This window comes from Somniosus microcephalus, chromosome 8 (assembly GCF_052327205.1).
Source record: "Somniosus microcephalus isolate GS21.2 chromosome 8, FLI_Smic_1.0, whole genome shotgun sequence".
In the NCBI taxonomy this organism is placed as follows: Eukaryota; Metazoa; Chordata; class Chondrichthyes; order Squaliformes; family Somniosidae; genus Somniosus; species Somniosus microcephalus.
The window spans coordinates 2624064-2644220 of NC_140994.1; the positions used below are offsets into that span (position 1 = coordinate 2624064).

The following is a 20157-nucleotide window of genomic DNA, read 5'->3' on the forward strand; positions in this document are numbered from 1 at the left end:
CTCCCTCAGTACAGACCCTCTGACAGTGCAGCTCTCCCTCGGTACTGCCCCTCTGCCAGTGCGGCGCTCCCTCAATACTGCCCCTCCGACAGTGCAGCGCTCCCTCAGTACTGCCCCTCCGACAGTGCGGCGCTCCCTCAGTACTGTCCCTCCGACAGTGCAGCGCTCCCTCAGTACTGCCCCTCCGACAGTGCAGCACTCCCTCAGTACTGCCCCTCCGACAGTGCAGCACTCCCTCAGTACAGACCCTCCGACAGTTCAGCGCTCCCTCAGTACTGCCCCTCCGACAGTGCAGCGCTCCCTCAGTACTGCCCCTCCGACAGTGCAGCACTCCCTCAGTACTGCCCCTCCGACAGTGCAGCGCTCCCTCAGTACTGCCCCTCCGACAGTGCAGCACTCCCTCAGTACAGACCCTCCGACAGTTCAGCGCTCCCTCAGTACTGCCCCTCCGACAGTGCAGCACTCCCTCAGTACTGCCCCTCCGACAGTGCAGCACTCCCTCAGTACTGCCCCTCCGACAGTGCAGCGCTCCCTCAGTACTGCCCCTCCGACAGTGCAGCACTCCCTCAGTACAGACCCTCCGACAGTGCAGCACTCCCTCAGGAGTGTCAGCCTTGATTTTGTGCTCAAGTCCCTGGAGTGGGACTCGAACCCACAACCTTTCTGACTCAGAGATGAGAGTGCTGCCCAATGAGCCATGGCTGACATCACATCCCAGTTCATGGGACTGGACTTCAGCCAGTCAGCACCTTGAGGAGCGAAGGGGTGGAAATTGGAGGCGGAATAGTCTATCAGAATGGAAGAGGAAACCCAGGCGGGGGAATTTCAGCTGGGGCTGCTGATTCCCTGAGTTCACTCCCAGTAGCAGCAGCTGTGGTGTTCCTACAGGGGTCAGCAGCAGATCCCAGCAGGAGGGAGGCTGAGCACGGCCTCCAATCCCAGCAGCTCACAAGGCGTGGCCGGAAAACTACTGAAAGTAACTTCACTGATCTCTGATATCCGGCCAATTCAACTCCGCTATGTAATTACTGGGAAGATTCTGCAATTGTTCAGATCTGTTTAATTGCCTCGTGTTACAGAACATTCCTTTTCTTTTAAATATGCACAGAAACGGATCAAATTCAAATCCATGAAACGCTCCTCAGATCTTCTCACAACAGAATGATCTGTGGTTTAGTCTAAGATTTAAACCGTCTTCATTCTTCAGATTTCTGGCTGTTAATTTATCTGAACTTTTGTCAGAATGTTTGTTGAAATGAAACTCAAGGGGTTAACTGTGCTCGATGTGAGAGCGAGTGAGCAAGTGTTTATAAAATGGACAGTCCCATCCCATGTCATTCTGCCCTGTCAGCAAGCGAGAGAGGGAGGGAAGGAGAGAGGGATCTGAATCTCCCTCTCTGTCTGTTTCTTTGTCTCTTTCTGTCTGAGTCTAATCTCTCTCTTTCTGTGAATGTTTTTCTCTCTCTAGTTGACTCTTGTTCTCACTCCTTGTGGTGACAGCATGTGTTTCTGACACTCTCTCTCTCTCTCTCTCTCGCTCTGTCTCTTTCTCTCTCTCTTTGTCTCTTTGTCTCACTGTCTCTCTCTCTCTCTCTCTGTCTCTTTCTGTCTCTCTCTCTCTCTATGCAATGAGCTCAGGTGATTTTCTGTATTTCTTGCTGTCTGTGCCTTTATTTTGTATCCAACAATAACACACCTGATCCAGGATTTACTAGCCTTTATTACAAAGGAATTTGAGTATAAGAGTAAAGACATCTTACTACAATTATACAGGGCTTTGGTGAGACCACACCTGGAGTACTGTGTACAATTCTTGTCTCCTTACCTAAGGAAGGATATACTTGTTATAGAGGGAGTGCAACGAAGGTTCACCAGACTGGTTCCTGGGACGGGGGGATTGTCCTATGAGGAGAGATTGAGTAGACTAGGCCTATATTCTCCGGAGTTTAGAAGAATGAGAGGTGATAATTGAAACATATAGGGGCCAAAATTCGGTTGCTTTGTGTCTCCCGTTAGCGCCACTGCTAACACTTCCCACGAAATTCAGCGGGAGGTTAGCAGCGGCGGTAACCGGTAGCGCTCCGCGGCACTGCGCCTCCGGCAATGACGTCATCACCCTGCGCAGCGCCCCACTCACACCCCGGCCGCGAACTTCAGTTGCGCCCCCTGACTTACCGCCGGACGCTATGTCCAACGGGGTCAGGGATACGTACGCGCGGCTGGGCCGGCGATAATTAAAAGGGAGGTGCCGGGCGGCCATTTTCCTTGCTGGTCACCTGCCAGCACCTGCCCCCTCTGCTGTTCCTGGCCTCCTCTGCAGCCCCCCCACAACCCCTGCGGGGTGCCGGCCGCGCTCCGTCAGCCCGGCACTCCTCTTGTGTGCCGGCTGCTTTTGCTGGCACCCCGATCCCTGGTGGCCCAGCTGGGCCCCGGGTCGCGCTGCGCAAGACTCCTCCTATTTAATAAGGGGAGGAAGGCCTGCAGTACCGCGGCGCTGGTATTCCCTCGCAGCACCCCAAGAGGGAGGGGCAGCTGTTCCAGTAGCGCCCCGCCTCCCTCTTGGGGCACTACCAGAGAATTTCGGGTGCGGGGCGCTAACTAAAAGTAGCACCCTGGCGAAGTTAGCGCCCCTAAGGGGGCGTGACTGAATTTTAGCCCCATAAGTTTCTTCCAGGGCTTGACAGGGTAGATGCAGGGAGGATGTTTCCCCTGGCTGGGGAGTCTAGAACCAGGGGCCACAGTCTCAGAATAAGGGGTCGGCCATTTAGGACTGAGATGAGGAGAAATTTCTTCACTCAGAGGGTGGTGAGTCTTTGGTATTCTCTACCCCAGAGGGCTGTGGAGGCTCAGTCGTTGAGTATATTCAAGACAGAAATCGATAGATTTTTGGACTCGTGGGGAATCGAGGGATATGGGGATCGGGCGGGAACGTGGAGCTGAGGTAGAAGATTAGCCGTGAACTTTATGTATGGCGGAGCAAGCTCGAGGGGCCGAATGGCATACTCCTGCTCCTAATTCTTATGTTCTTATGATCACACGAGACAAACAACAATGATCTGGAGCAGCGGGTGGGATCCTACCTGCCTCCTCCTGCCCAGAAAACATATCCGTTCGAATAAAGACTCGGATCAGGAACCGCAACAGTGGACTGGGCTAAGGACTGGGAGTAACTATAGACAGGGACTGGGAGTAACTATAGACAGGGACTGGGAGTAACTATAGACAGGGACTGAGAGTAACTATAGACAGGGACTGGGAGTAACTATAGACAGGGACTGAGAGTAACTATAGACAGGGACTGGGAGTAACTATAGACAGGGATGGTAGTAACTATAGACAGGGGCTGGGAGTAACTATAGACAGGGACTGAGAGTAACTATAGACAGGGACCGGGAGTAACTATAGACAGGGACTGGGAGTAACTATAGACACAGACTGGGAGTAACTATAGACACAGACTGGGAGTAACTATATACAGGGGCTGGGAGTAACTATAGACAGAGACTGGGAGTAACTGTAGACAGGGACTGGGAGTAACTATAGACAGGGGCTGGGAGTAACTATAGACAGGGGCTGGGAGTAATTATAGACAGGGACTGGGAGTAACTATAGACAGGCTGGGAGTAACTATAGACAGGGGCTGGGAGTAACTACAGGCAGGGGCTGGGAGTAACTATAGACAGGGGCTGGGGGTAACTATAGACAGGGACTGGGAGTAACTATAGACAGAGACTGGGATTAACTATAGACAGAGACTGGGAGTAACTATAGACAGAGACTGGGAGTAACTATAGACAGAGACTGGGAGTAACTATAGACAGAGACTGGGAGTAACTATAGACAGAGACTGGGAGTAACTATAGAGAGAGACTGGGAGTAACTATAGACAGGGACTGGGAGTAACTATAGACAGGGACTGGGAGTAACTATAGACAGGGACTGGGAGTAACTCTAGACAGGGGCTGGGAGTAACTATAGACAGGGGCTGGGAGTAACTATAGAAAGGGACTGGGAGTAACTATAGACAGAGACTGGGAGTAACTATAGACAGGGACTGGGAGTAGCTATAGACAGGGGCTGGGAGTAACTATAGACAGGGACTGGGATTAACTATAGACAGAGGCTGGGAGTAACTATAGACAGAGACTGGGAGTAACTATAGACAGGGACTGGGATTAACTATAGACAGAGACTGGGAGTAACTATAGACAGAGACTGGGAGTAACTATAGACAGGGACTGGGAGTAGCTATACACAGAGACTGGGAGTAACTATAGACAGGGACTGGGAGTAACTATAGACAGGGGCTGGGAGTAACTATAGACAGGGGCTGGGAGTAACTATAGACGGGCTGGGAGTAACTATAGATAGAGACTGGGAGTAACTATAGACAGAGACTGGGAGTAACTATAGACAGGGTCTGGGAGTAACTATAGACAGAGACTGGGAGTAACTATAGACAGGGGCTGGGAGTAACTATAGACAGAGACTGGGAGTAACTATAGACAGGGACTGGGAGTAACTATAGACAGAGACTGGGAGTAACTATAGACAGGGGCTGGGAGTAACTATAGACAGGGGCTGGGAGTAACTATAGACTGGGGCTGGGAGTAACTATAGACAGAGACTGGGAGTAACTATAGACAGGGACTGGGAGTAACTATAGACAGGGGCTGCGAGTAACTATAGACAGAGACTGGGAGTAACTATAGACAGGGACTGGGAGTAACTATAGACAGAGACTGGGAGTAACTATAGACAGGGGCTGGGAGTAACTATAGACAGGGACTGGGAGTAACTATAGACAGAGACTGGGAGTAACTATAGACAGGGACTGGGAGTAACTATAGACAGGGACTGGGAGTAACTATAGACAGCGACTGGGAGTAACTATAGACAGACTGGGAGTAACTATAGACAGAGACTGGGAGTAACTATAGACAGAGACTGGGAGTAACTATAGACAGAGACTGGGAGTAACTATAGACTGGGGCTGGGAGTAACTATAGACAGGGGCTGGGAGTAACTATAGACTGGGGCTGGGAGTAACTATAGATAGAGACTGGGAGTAACTATAGACAGAGACTGGGAGTAACTATAGACAGGGTCTGGGAGTAACTATAGACAGAGACTGGGAGTAACTATATACAGGGGCTGGGAGTAACTATAGACAGAGACTGGGAGTAACTGTAGACAGGGACTGGGATTAAGTATAGACAGGGACTGGGTGTAACTATAGACAGGGACTGGGAGTAACTATAGACAGGGACTGGGAGTAACTATAGACAAAGACTGGGTGTAACTATAGACAGGGACTGGGAGTAACTATAGACAGGGACTGGGAGTAACTATAGACAGGGACTGGGAGCAACTATAGACAGAGACTGGGAGTAACTATAGACAGGGACTGGGAGTAACTATAGACAGACTGGGAGTAACTATAGACAGGGACTGGGAGTAACTATAGACAGGGACTGGGAGTAACTATAGACAGGTACTGGGTGTAACTATAGACAGCGACTGGGAGTAACTATAGACAGGGGCTGGGAGTAACTATAGACAGGGGCTGGGAGTAACTATAGACTGGGGCTGGGAGTAACTATAGACAGAGACTGGGAGTAACTATAGACAGAGACTGGGAGTAACTATAGACAGGGACTGGGAGTGACTATAGACAGAGACTGGGAGTAACTATAGACAGGGGCTGGGAGTAACTATAGACAGGGACTGGGAGTGACTATACACAGAGACTGGGAGTAACTATAGACAGAGACTGGGAGTAACTATAGACAGGGACTGGGAGTAACTATAGACAGGGACTGGGAGTAACTATAGACAGCGACTGGGAGTAACTATAGACAGGGACTGGGAGTAACTATAGACAGAGACTGGGAGTAACTATAGACAGAGACTGGGAGTAACTATAGACTGGGGCTGGGAGTAACTATAGAGAGGGGCTGGGAGTAACTATAGACTGGGGCTGGGAGTAACTATAGATAGAGACTGGGAGTAACTATAGACAGAGACTGGGAGTAACTATAGACAGGGTCTGGGAGTAACTATAGACAGAGACTGGGAGTAACTATATACAGGGGCTGGGAGTAACTATAGACAGAGACTGGTAGTAACTATAGACAAAGACTGGGTGTAACTATAGACAGGGACTGGGAGTAACTATAGACAGGGACTGGGAGTAACTATAGACAGGGACTGGGAGTAACTATAGACAGAGACTGGGAGTAACTATAGACAGGGACTGGGAGTAACTATAGACAGACTGGGAGTAACTATAGACAGGGATTGGGAGTAACTATAGAGAGAAACTGGGAGTAACTATAGACAGGGACTGGGAGTAACTATAGACAGGGACTGAGAGTAACTATAGACAGCGACTGGGAGTAACTATAGACAGACTGGGAGTAACTATAGACAGAGACTGGGAGTAACTATAGACAGAGACTGGGAGTAACTATAGACTGGGGCTGGGAGTAACTATAGACAGGGGCTGGGAGTAACTATAGACAGGGTCTGGGAGTAACTATAGCCAGGGACTGGGAGCAACTATAGACAGAGACTGGGAGTAACTATAGACAGGGACTGGGAGTAACTATAGACAGACTGGGAGTAACTATAGACAGGGACTGGGAGTAACTATAGACAGGGACTGGGAGTAACTATAGACAGGTACTGGGTGTAACTATAGACAGCGACTGGGAGTAACTATAGACAGGGACTGGGAGTAACTATAGACAGGGACTGGGAGTAACACAGACAGGGACTGGGAGTAACTATAGACAGACTGGGAGTAACTATGGACAGGGACTGGGAGTAACTATAGACAGGGACTGGGAGTAACTATAGACAGGGACTGGGAGTAACTATAGACAGGGACTGGGAATAACTATAGACAGAGACTGGGAGTAACTATAGACAGGGGCTGGGAGTAACTATAGACAGGGGCTGGGAGTAACTATAGACTGGGGCTGGGAGTAACTATAGACAGAGACTGGGAGTAACTATAGACAGGGACTGGGAGTAACTATAGACAGGGGCTGGGAGTAACTATAGACAGAGACTGGGAGTAACTATAGACAGGGACTGGGAGTAACTATAGACAGGGACTGGGAGTAACTATAGACAGCGACTGGGAGTAACTATAGACAGACTGGGAGTAACTATAGACAGAGACTGGGAGTAACTATAGACTGGGGCTGGGAGTAACTATAGGCAGGGGCTGGGAGTAACTATAGACTGGGGCTGGGAGTAACTATAGATAGAGACTGGGAGTAACTATAGACAGGGTCTGGGAGTAACTATAGACAGAGACTGGGAGTAACTATATACAGGGGCTGGGAGTAACTATAGACAGAGACTGGGAGTAACTATAGACAAAGACTGGGTGTAACTATAGACAGGGACTGGGAGTAACTATAGACAGGGACTGGGAGTAACTATAGACAGGGACTGGGAGTAACTATAGACAGAGACTGGGAGTAACTATAGACAGGGACTGGGAGTAACTATAGACAGACTGGGAGTAACTATAGACAGGGACTGGGAGTAACTATAGACAGAGACTGGGAGTAACTATAGACAGGGACTGGGAGTAACTATAGACAGGGACTGGGAGTAACTATAGACAGCGACTGGGAGTAACTATAGACAGACTGGGAGTAACTATAGACAGAGACTGGGAGTAACTATAGACAGAGACTGGGAGTAACTATAGACTGGGGCTGGGAGTAACTATAGACTGGGGCTGGGAGTAACTATAGACAGGGGCTGGGAGTAACTATAGACTGGGGCTGGGAGTAACTATAGATAGAGACTGGGAGTAACTATAGACAGAGACTGGGAGTAACTATATACAGGGGCTGGGAGTAACTATAGACAGAGACTGGGAGTAACTGTAGACAGGGACTGGGATTAAGTATAGACAGGGACTGGGTGTAACTATAGACAGGGACTGGGAGTAACTATAGACAGGGACTGGGAGTAACTATAGACAAAGACTGGGTGTAACTATAGACAGGGACTGGGAGTAACTATAGACAGGGACTGGGAGTAACTATAGACAGGGACTGGGAGCAACTATAGACAGAGACTGGGAGTAACTATAGACAGGGACTGGGAGTAACTATAGACAGACTGGGAGTAACTATAGACAGGGACTGGGAGTAACTATAGACAGGTACTGGGTGTAACTATAGACAGGGACTGGGAGTAACTATAGACAGCGACTGGGAGTAACTATAGACAGGGACTGGGAGTAACTATAGACAGGGACTGGGAGTAACTATAGACCGAGACTGGGAGTAACTATAGACAGACTGGGAGTAACTATAGACAGGGACTGGGAGTAACTATAGACAGGGACTGGGAGTAACTATAGACAGGGACTGGGAGTAACTATAGACAGGGACTGGGAGTAACTATAGACCGAGACTGGGAGTAACTATAGACAGGGACTGGGAGTAACTATAGACAGGGACTGGGAGTAACTATAGACAGGGACTGGGAGTAACTATAGACAGAGACTGGGAGTAACTATAGACAGAGACTGGGAGTAACTATAGACAGGGACTGGGAGTAACTATAGACAGACTGGGAGTAACTATAGACAGGGACTGGGAGTAACTATAGACAGGGACTGGGAGTAACTATAGACAGGGACTGGGAGTAACTATAGACAGGGACTGGGAGTAACTATAGACCGAGACTGGGAGTAACTATAGACAGGGGCTGGGAGTAACTATAGACAGGGACTGGGAGTAACTATAGACAGGGACTGGGAGTAACTATAGACAGGGACTGGGAGTAACTATAGACAGAGACTGGGAGTAACTCACCACAGGTCCGGATAAGACACTGGCTCTTCCAGTCTGTGTGCTCCAGTGTTACACCGGGAGCTTCATTTAGTAACTGAGACACCCGTCTGAATTCAGCATTAAATCAATTGACATGGGGAGGGAGCACGCTGTCAAGGCCAGTCTGTTAACAGCTTGTCTGCCTGTTCTGATGGTATGTGCCCCATGTGCCATGTTAGAGGCCTGAACGGTTCCTTTCTGTTACTAACAGTCACAAAGATCACATAAGGGTTCCAGGTTGTGTACAGATCAAGGAGGCCATGCAGCCCATCATTCCACCAGTACAGCCTCCCATTGCCCATTGAAGAACCCCAAAGTCTGCATCCTCCTCTCCCCATCCCAATATTGCTCCCTCATTATCCTGAGCTTGCCGTTTATCAGTTTGTGTCTAGGTCCCTTGTCCTGCAGTTATGGTTTAACGTGAAGTAATGTCCAAGACTGACCTTGATATCACACTGACCAGTATCCCTCTGTAAAGTCCTCTCACTCACCTCCTGCCAAGGCTGGCAGTCAAATATTCTCTAACCTTTCCCCATAACTCAGTGCTCTGACGTTACACATGTTGTCCTTCTCCACACCAGTGTCCTGACTTGGATGTGTCCTTTGGGCCTCGGTGATCAGAACAGGGGACAGTACTCGAGGGTCAGCTTGACCAGAGCCCGGTGCAGCTCCAGTATCGTAACGTTGGCCACTGGGAAACCTAGCTCAGTATTCTGTTTATTAGATGCCACTCGGCAATGACTGGACGTGGTCAGCGTTGAGAAACATAGAAACATAGAAGATAGGAGCAGGAGGAGGCCATTCGGCCCCTCAAGCCTGCTCCGCCATTCAATGAGATCATGGCTGATCATCCAAATTCAGTACCCTGTCCCTGCCTTCTCCCCATATCCCTTGATCCCTTTAGCCTTAAGAAATATATCTAACTCCTTCTTGAATATATTTAATGAATTGGCCTCAACTGCCTTCTGTGGTAGAGAATTCCACAGGTTCACCACTCTCTGGGTGAAGAAATTCCTCCTTATCTCTGTCCTAAATGGCTTACCCCTTATCTTTAGACTGTGACCCCTGGTTCGGGACTCCCCCGCCATCGGGAACATCCTTCCTGCTTCTAGTCTGTCTAGTCCTGTTAGAATTTTATAAGTTTCAATGAGATCCCCTCTCATTCTTCTAAATTCCAGCGAGTATAAGCCCAATCGACCCAATCTCTCCTCATACGTCATTCCTGCCATCCCAGGTATCAGTCTGGTGAATCTTCGCTGCACTTCCTCCATGGCAAGAACATCCTTCCTCAGATAAGGCGACCAAAACTACACACAATACTCAAGGTGTGGTCTCACCAAGGCCCTGTACAACTGCAGAAAGACATCCTTGTTCCTGTACTCAAATCCTCTCGCTACGAAGACTAATATACCATTTGCCTTCTTAACCGCTTGCTGCACTTGCATGCTTACCTTCAGCGACTGGTGCACAAGGACACCCAGGTCTCGTTGCACTTCCCCTTTTCCCAATCTATTGCCGTTCAAATAATAATCTGCCTTTCTGTTTTTGCCACCAAAGTGGATAACCTCACATTCATCCACATTATACTACATCTGCCATGCATCTGCCCAATCACCCAACCTGTCCAAATCATACTGGAGTTTCTCGGCATCCTCCTCACAGCACACACGCCCACCCAGCTTTGTGTTCTCTGCAAACTTGGAGATATTACATCGAGTTCCCTCGTCTAGATCATTAATATATATTGTGAATAGCTGGGGTCCAAGGACCGATCCCTGCGGTACCCCACTAGTCAGTGCCTGCCACTCGGAAAACGACCCGTTTATTCCAACTCTTTGCTTTCTGTCCGCCAACCAGTTCTCTATCCAAGTCAGTACCTTGCCCCCAATCCCATGTGCTTTAACTTTACACGCTAATCTCTTATGCGGGACCTTATCGAAAGCCTTCTGAAAGTCCAAATACACCACATCCACTGGTTCTCCCTCATCTATTTTACCAGTTACATCCTCAAAAAATTCCAGTAGATTAGTCAAGCACGATTTACCTTTTGTAAATCCATGTTGACTTTGTCCGATCCTGTCACTGTTTTCCAAGTGCTCTGCTATTACATCTTTTATAATGGACTCTAGCATTTTCCCCACTACCGATGTCAGGCTTACCGGTCTATAATTCCCTGTTTTCTCTCTACCACCTTTTTTGAATAGTGGGGTAACATTAGCTACCCTCCAATCCATGGGAACTGTTCCAGAGTCTATAGAATTTTGGAAGATGACCAGCAATGCATCTACTATTTCTAGGGCCACTTCCTTAAGTACCCTAGGATGTAGATTATCAGGCCCTGGGGATTTATTGGCCTTCAATCCCGTCAATTTCCCTGACACCATTTCCCTACAAATACTGATTTCTTTCAGTTCCTCCCTCTCATTAGACCCTATGTTCCCCGACATCGCTGGGAGGTTATTTGTGTCCTCCTTTGTGAAGACAGAACCAAAGTATGTATTTAGTTGGTCTGCCATTTCTTTGTTCCCCATTATAAATTCCCCTGATTCTGACTTCAAGGGACCTACGCTTGACTTCACCAATCTTTTTCTCTTCGCATATCTAGAGAAGCTTTTACAGTCAGTTTTTATGTTCCCTGCAAGCTTGAGTCTACTATCACTCCCAGATGGTCAGTGTTGAGTCCACTATCACTCCCAGATCTGTCACCCTCTCCCCTAGCTAGTTCACACCATTCAGTAAATGTGTTCCCATGGTTTTTTCCAAAGTATTACACCTGATACATCTGGGACACCCCACTCAGTACATGTCCCAGCACCAATCCCTGGGACATGGTGTGGTAGTGATTATGTTACTGGACTAGTAATAATCCACATCCTGTGACTGTGGGGTTTAACCGATACCCTGCCCTGTGACTGTGGGGTTTAACCCCGATACCCTGTCCTGTGACTGTGGGGTTTAACCCCGATACCCTGTCCTGTGACTGTGGGGTTTAACCCCGATACCCTGTCCTGTGGCTGTGGGGTTTAACCCCGATACCCTGTCCTGTGACTGTGGGGTTTGACCCCGATACCCTGTCCTGTGGCTGTGGGGTTTGACCCCGATACCCTGTCCTGTGACTGTGGGGTTTGACCCCGATACCCTGTCCTGTGGCTGTGGGGTTTAACCCCGATACCCTGTCCTGTGACTGTGGGGTTTGACCCCGATACCCTGTCCTGTGGCTGTGGGGTTTGACCCCGATACCCTGCCCTGTGACTGTGGGGTTTAACCCCGATACCCTGTCCTGTGGCTGTGGGGTTTAACCCCGATACCCTGTCCTGTGACTGTGGGGTTTAACCCCGATACCCTGTCCTGTGACTGTGGGGTTTGACCCCGATACCCTGTCCTGTGGCTGTGGGGTTTGACCCCGATACCCTGCCCTGTGACTGTGGGGTTTAACCCCGATACCCTGTCCTGTGGCTGTGGGGTTTAACCCCGATACCCTGTCCTGTGGCTGTGGGGTTTAACCCCGATACCCTGTCCTGTGACTGTGGGGTTTAACCCCGATACCCTGTCCTGTGACTGTGGGGTTTGACCCCGATACCCTGTCCTGTGACTGTGGGGTTTGACCCCGATACCCTGTCCTGTGACTGTGGGGTTTGACCCCGATACCCTGTCCTGTGACTGTGGGGTTTGACCCCGATACCCTGTCCTGTGACTGTGGGGTTTGACCCCGATACCCTGTCCTGTGACTGTGGGGTTTAACCCCGATACCCTGTCCTGTGACTGTGGGGTTTAACCCCGATACCCTGTCCTGTGACTGTGGGGTTTAACCCCGATACCCTGTCCTGTGGCTGTGGGGTTTAACCCCGATACCCTGTCCTGTGACTGTGGGGTTTGACCCCGATACCCTGTCCTGTGGCTGTGGGGTTTGACCCCGATACCCTGTCCTGTGACTGTGGGGTTTAACCCCGATACCCTGTCCTGTGGCTGTGGGGTTTGACCCCGATACCCTGTCCTGTGACTGTGGGGTTTGACCCCGATACCCTGTCCTGTGGCTGTGGGGTTTAACCCCGATACCCTGTCCTGTGACTGTGGGGTTTGACCCCGATACCCTGTCCTGTGGCTGTGGGGTTTGACCCCGATACCCTGCCCTGTGACTGTGGGGTTTAACCCCGATACCCTGTCCTGTGGCTGTGGGGTTTAACCCCGATACCCTGTCCTGTGACTGTGGGGTTTAACCCCGATACCCTGTCCTGTGACTGTGGGGTTTGACCCCGATACCCTGTCCTGTGGCTGTGGGGTTTGACCCCGATACCCTGCCCTGTGACTGTGGGGTTTAACCCCGATACCCTGTCCTGTGGCTGTGGGGTTTAACCCCGATACCCTGTCCTGTGGCTGTGGGGTTTAACCCCGATACCCTGTCCTGTGACTGTGGGGTTTAACCCCGATACCCTGTCCTGTGACTGTGGGGTTTGACCCCGATACCCTGTCCTGTGGCTGTGGGGTTTAACCCCGATACCCTGTCCTGTGGCTGTGCATTCCTAGGTTGTTGATCAGGATCTGTCTCTGTTCTGAGATTAAACAGCAACATTTCACACCTCAGTGTTGCTCAGAGTGAAACTGCCAGTCCAGTCACAACACAGGACGAAATGGAGCAAGAAGATTAAAATAACTCTGTGTAATGAAGTAAAGAGAGAGAGCAGTGAGAGAGGAGCGGGGTAATCAGGACTCAGCACATCCTGCGAGCACCCATTGCTGCCCTCAGAGAGGATGAGGATTGCGGAGAATTCAAAACATTAAAGGATATGGAATGCTGATTTCCTCAGTACATTGGCCAGTGTGTCTGGAGACACCCAGACCAGGAACGTCCTAGATCCCATTCCCGGTCCGTGCTGAGTTTGCTCAGCTCAGTGGTAGGGGAATCAGAGAATCTCTCCACACAGAAGGAGACCATTCGGCCCATCGTGCCTGTGCCGGCTCTTTGAAAGAGCTCTCCAATTAATCCCACACCCCCTGCTCTTTCCCCGTAGCCCTGCAAATGTTTCCATTTCAAGTATTTCTCCAATTCCCTTTTGAAAGTTACTATTGAATCTGCTTCCACCGCAGCGCATTCCAGATCACAACAACTCGCTGCGTTAAAAAAAAATACCCCTCATCTCCCCTCTGCCAATCATAGACCTTCTGCTCACACACCATCTGCCAATCACAGACCCTCTACGAACCACATACCATGTAGCAATCACAGACCCTCGACCAATTGCAGACCCTCGACCAATCGCAGACCCTCGACCAATCGCAGACCCTCGACCAATCACAGACCCTCGACCAATCACAGACCCTCGACCAACCACAGACCCTCGGCCAACCACAGACCCTCGACCAACCACAGACCCTCGACCAACCACAGACCCTCGACCAACCACAGACCCTCGACCAACCACAGACCCTCGGCCAACCACAGACCCTCGACCAACCACAGACCCTCGACCAACCACAGACCCTTGACCAACCACAGACCCATCCGGTCACCTCATTAGAGCTGAACACTTTTAAGGATCTGTTGAAATAAAGTAAACATTGAACACAAACTTTTCAGCCTTGATGTGAATCAAACTGCATTAAATCTGAGCTCTAAACTCAGGCTTGTTTGCTGAATCATTTAAAAAATACATATAAACGATTGAAAATTGAGAGAAGTACCGGATCGGGAATGTTTACAATGTTGTGAGGTGTGCTGGTGGACTGCGCCCTCCGTTTACAAAGCTCATGAAGTTTTCGTTGTTCTGTAATTAAATAGCTCCTACCTGCCGCTCAGTGCTGGGTTGTAGGTCTTTGTGAACTGTTGATTGCGCTGCTTTCTGCCTCTTGCACCTCACTTATCTTGAGTGTGAGAAGGTGTGAGCACAGACTGATGCAATCGGAATGCCTTTCTCTCTCTCTCTCTTTAATTTAATAGTTTGAATCTGATTTGTGCCAGGTTGCTGCTTTTATTGAGGCAACGTTTGGGCAAGTTGGGAGTGACTAAAGGCCTCGCCCAGATGTACAAGCCCTGCCCTGAGGCTAAGACTTTCCAAACAGCCTCACCTGTCTGATTTCCAGCTCCCTGTGTCTCTCTAACAGCAGTTGCTGCCTCAGCCCCGGCCGCAAACAAATCAACATATCCCCCCTACACCCCCCCCCCCCCAAGGGATAATGAATCCACCAGATCAGAGCTACAGGTGTCAACACTCTCCCCTCCGAGTCAGGACATTGTAGACCAGATCAAGAGGTTGGGAGGTCCGTGCAGTGAGACCCTCTCCCCTCTGCCCCCTTCCCGCCGCTGACTCTGCTGGTCAAGCACAGAAAGAGCGTCTACTCTGGGGGGGGGGGGGGGAGAATGTAACCCCCTGAAATTCAGACATGGAGATGTGACAGGGTACTATTGCTCTGCTATCTGTCTCTGTTTGATTAACCCATAGACTGCGCTTCCCGAAAACCTCACTCACTGACCTTACTGAGGTCAGGATGGGACCTCAATCCTGACTTTTATAAGGTCAGTAGAAGTTATTCTCTCTCTCTGTTGCTCTCTTCCTCTGTCCCTGTTACTCTCTTCCTGTGTTTCTATTACTCCCTTCCCCCTTTCCACCCCTTTCACAGTGCCAAAATGGCCCACAGCAAACTCGCAAACAACGTTCTCTGTGACTGTGGTGAGCGATCGCTCCTGATCCGTCTTGGCCTGTCTGCAGCTTCTGACATGGTCGACCACACCATCCTCCTGCATTGCCTCTTTGTTGTTCAGCTCAGTGGGACTGCCCTCGCCTGGTTTCACTCTTACCTCTACCATTGTAGCCAAAGCACCTCTATCATAGAATGATACAGCACAGGAGGCCATTCGGCCCATCGTGCCTGTGCCGGCTCTTTGAACGAGCTCTCCAATTAGTCCCACACCCCCTGCTCTTTCCCCACAGCCCTGCACATTTCTCCCCTTCAGGTATTTCTCCAATTCCCTTTCGAAAGTTATTATTGAATCTGCTTCCACCGCCCTTTCAGGCAGCGCATTCCAGATCACAACAACTCGCTGCGTAAAAAGAATCTGCCCTTTGATTCTTTTACCAATTACCTTCAATCTGTGTCCTCTGGTCACCGACCCTCCTGCCACTGGAAACAGTTTCTCCTTATTTACTCTGTCAAAACCCTTCATGATTTTCAACACCTCTATCAGATCTCCCCTTAACCTTCTCCACTCGAAGGAGAACAACCCCAGCTTCTCCAGTCTCTCCACATAACTGAAGTCCCTCATCCCAGGTACCATTCTAGTCAACCTCCTCTGCACCCTCTCCAAGGCCTTGACATCCTTCCTAAAGTGCGGTGCCCAGAATTGGACACAATACTCCAGCTGGGACCTAACCAGTGATTTATAAAGGTTTAGCAATTGCTTCTTTCCATTCCTCGCGCCGTTACCTCAGGCATCCCCAAGGATCTATCCACAGCCCTCGCCTCTTCCTCACCTACATGCTTTCCCTCGGCAACATCAACACAGACATGGGGTCAGGTTGCACATGTACGCTGATGACCCCCAGCTCTATCTCTCCATTACCTCTCTCCACCCCTCCACCGCCTCTCTCCACCCCTCCACCGCCTCTATCTGATACCCAGTCTCGGATCAGCTGAAACTTCCTCCAGTTCAACCTTGTAAAGACTGAAGGTAGTGACTACTGCACTGTCTGCAAACTGTTCCCTGGTCACTGAGGAGGAGAGGGAGAGAGAGACTGGGGGGAGAGAGAGACTGGGGAGAGAGAGAGAGACTGGGGAGGAGAGAGAGAGAGAGACTAGGGAGGAGAGAGAGAGACTGGGGAGGAGAGAGAGAGAGAGACTGGGGAGGAGAGAGAGAGAGAGACTGGGGGAGAGAGAGAGAGAGACTGGGGAGGAGAGAGAGAGAGAGAGAGTGGGGAGGAGAGAGAGAGAGTGGGGAGGAGAGAGAGAGAGAGACTGGGGAGGAGAGAGAGAGAGACTGGGGAGGAGAGAGAGAGACTGGGGAGAGAGAGAGAGAGAGACTGGGGGAGAGAGAGAGAGAGAGACTGGGGAGGAGAGAGAGAGAGAGACTGGGGGGAGAGAGAGAGACTCTATGGCAGTGAGGTGTGGAGACCGCTAACATAACAAGAATTTGCAAAATGGGACAAACACCCAATTGAGATCCTACATGCAGAATTCTGTAAAAGTATCCTCCGGACTCAAAGGAAAACCGTAAACAATGCATGCAGGGCAGAACTAGGCCAATATCCATTAATAATCACTATCCAAAAAAGAGCCACCAAATTTTGGAAACACCTAGAAATGAGCAACCCCCAATGCTATCATTACAAAGCCCTGAAATGCCAAGAGAGGACCATAAAGAAGAATACCCTCAGTCAACTAGTCCTGGGACTCAGTGAAGTAACTACTAACACTACTAACAATAACCAGCCCCAGGACAGTGACAGCGTAACACAAAGAATTTGACCCAACACAATCGTCGCTAAGCAAAAGGAAAAATATCTGTCATATTGGACAGAAACAACAAAAACCCAAAGCAAACTCAATTGCTACTTGGCCCTAAACAGACAATACAACATGGCTGATTACCTGGCCATGGTAAAGGATAGCAAACTGAGAAAAACCTTGACAATGTACAGACTTAGTGAACATAGCCTGGCGATCGAAAAAGGTAGACACAGGCAGACCCGGCTACCAAGAGAGGACAGGATATGCTCTCACTGCAGTCAGGGAGTGGTGGAGACAGAGATGCACTTCCTCACAGCTTGTAGAAAATATCAGGGCATAAGGGAGAATTTCTACCCAAAATTCACCAAAATATGCCCGGAATTCAGAAATTTGAATGACGACCAAAAACTCCCATACCTACTAGGGGAAGAGAGAAATTGTGTAACCTTAGCGGCACACTATGTTACAGCTTGCCATAAACAGAAGGACAACCACTAAATATAAGAAAAGAGTATATACAAATTATATGAATGTATATTTATACACTCAGGGATATATCTGTTTATACACTGTATGGATAGATCTGTATTTTTGTGTACAACCATGACTGTTTTTCGATGCTTTGGCAACATAAGATGTACCTTGTCATGCCAATAAAGCGATTTGAATTGAATTGAATTGAATTGAGAGAGAGAGAGACTGGGGAGGAGAGAGAGAGAGAGAGAGAGACTGGGGGGAGGAGAGAGACTGGGGGAGAGAGAGAGAGAGACTGGGGGGGAGAGAGAGAGAGACTGGGGGAGAGAGAGAGAGAGAGACTGGGGGAGAGAGAGAGACTGGGGAGGAGAGAGAGAGACTGGGGAGGAGAGAGAGAGAGAGAGACTGGGGAGGAGAGAGAGAGAGACTGGGGAGGAGAGAGAGTGACTGGGGGAGAGAGAGACTGGGGGAGAGAGAGAGAGAGACTGGGGAGGAGAGAGAGAGACTGGGGAGGAGAGAGAGAGACTGGGGAGGAGAGAGAGAGAGTGACTGGGGGAGAGAGAGAGAGAGACTGGGGGAGAGAGAGAGAGAGACTGGGGAGGAGAGAGAGAGACTGGGGAGGAGACTGGTCACTGATTCCATTCCCCACCCCAGCCACGGTCTCCGGTTGAATCAGACTGTTTGTAACCTCAGTATCCTATCCTGGGCTGAGCTTCCGACCCTGTATCTGCTCCGTCACAAAGACCGCATACTCGCTTCTCTGTAACATCGCCTGTCTCCGCCCCCACCTCAGCCCATCCGCTGCGGAAACCCTCATCTGTGCTTTAGTCACCTCCAGACTCGACTATTGCAACGCATTCCTGGCCGGCCTCCCACCTTCCGCCCGCCATAAAACTTCAGCTCATCCGAACCTCTGCTGCCCGTATCTGATTCCAACAGTTTATTTGAATTTTAAATATTTCTATTATATCACCTGCAATCTGCTCTGTTCTAACGAACAATTTTTCAAGTCTTTCTTTGTATTTGTATTTCCTCAGACCGGGCAGCATCCAAGTGAATCTGCAGTCCACCCTCTCTAAAGCCCCAATATCCTTCCTATAGTGTGGACCGACACGGCACACAGTCCTCGAACTGAGGTCTACTACGGTTTTATATCAGCTCATCATTACCTCTTGGCTTTTATATTCTATACCTCTTATGATTAAAACCTAGAATTTCTTTAGCTTGTTTCATGGCCTTATCTGTCCTGTGCATCTGTCCCCCAAATCCCTCTGCTCTTCCCCAGCCCCGAGCCTACTCCCATTCACAGTAACCTGTCCCCCAAATCCCTCTCCCCCAGCCCGAGCCTACTCCCATTCACAGTAACCTGTCCCCCAAATCCCTCTCCCCCAGCCCCGAGGCTACTCCCATTCACAGTAACCTGTCCCCAAATCCCTCTCCCCCCAGCCCCGAGCCTACTCCCATTCACAGTAACCTGTCCCCAAATCCCTCTCCCCCCAGCCCCGAGCCTACTCCCATTCACAGTAACCTGTCCCCCAAATCCCTCTCCCCCCAGCCCCGAGCCTACTCCCATTCACAGTAACCTGTCCCCCAAATCCCTCTCCCCCAGCCCTGAGCCTACTCCCATTCACATTAACCTGTCCCCAAATCCCTCTCCCCCAGCCCCGAGCCTACTCCCATTCACAGTAACCTGTCCCCAAATCCCCCTCCCCCCAGCCCCGAGCCTACTCCCATTCACAGTAACCTGTCCCCAAATCCCTCTCCCCCAGCCCCGAGCCTACTCCCATTCACAGTAACTTGTCCCCAAATCCCTCTCCCCCCAGCCCCGAGCCTACTCCCGTTCACAGTAACCTGTCCCCAAATCCCTCTCCCCCCAGCCCCGAGCCTACTCCCATTCACAGTAACCTGTCCCCAAATCCCTCTCCCCCCCCAGCCCCGAGCCTACTCCCATTCACAGTAACCTGTCACCAAACCCCTCTCCCCCCAGCCCCGAGCCTACTCCCATTCACAGTAACCTGTCCCCAAATCCCTCTCCCCCCAGCCCCGAGCCTACTCCCATTCACAGTAACCTGTCCCCCAAATCCCTCTCCCCCCAGCCCCGAGCCTACTCCCATTCACAGTAACCTGTCCCCAAATCCCTCTCCCCCAGCCCCGAGCCTACTCCCATTCACAGTAACCTGTCCCCAAATCCCTCTCCCCCCAGCCCCGAGCCTACTCCCATTAACAGTAACCTGTCCCCAAATCCCTCTCCCCCCAGCCCCGAGCCTACTCCCATTCACAGTAACCTGTCCCCAAATCCCTCTCCCCCAGCCCCGAGCCTACTCACATTCACAGTAACCTGTCCCCAAATCCCTCTCCCCCCAGCCCCGAGCCTACT

General features: G+C 50.3%; 1 protein-coding gene across 1 annotated transcript in view; it reads right to left on the bottom strand.

The window, feature by feature from the left end:
• LOC147113244 (uncharacterized) overlaps nt 1-14780 on the bottom strand; it is a 177879-nt gene extending 163099 nt beyond the window's left edge. The window contains exon 1 of the mRNA XM_085996107.1: nt 14651-14780. The gene's annotated coding sequence lies outside the window, so the exon portion shown is untranslated. The remainder of the gene's footprint in view (nt 1-14650) is intronic.
• Between the last annotated feature and the right edge of the window lie 5377 nt (nt 14781-20157).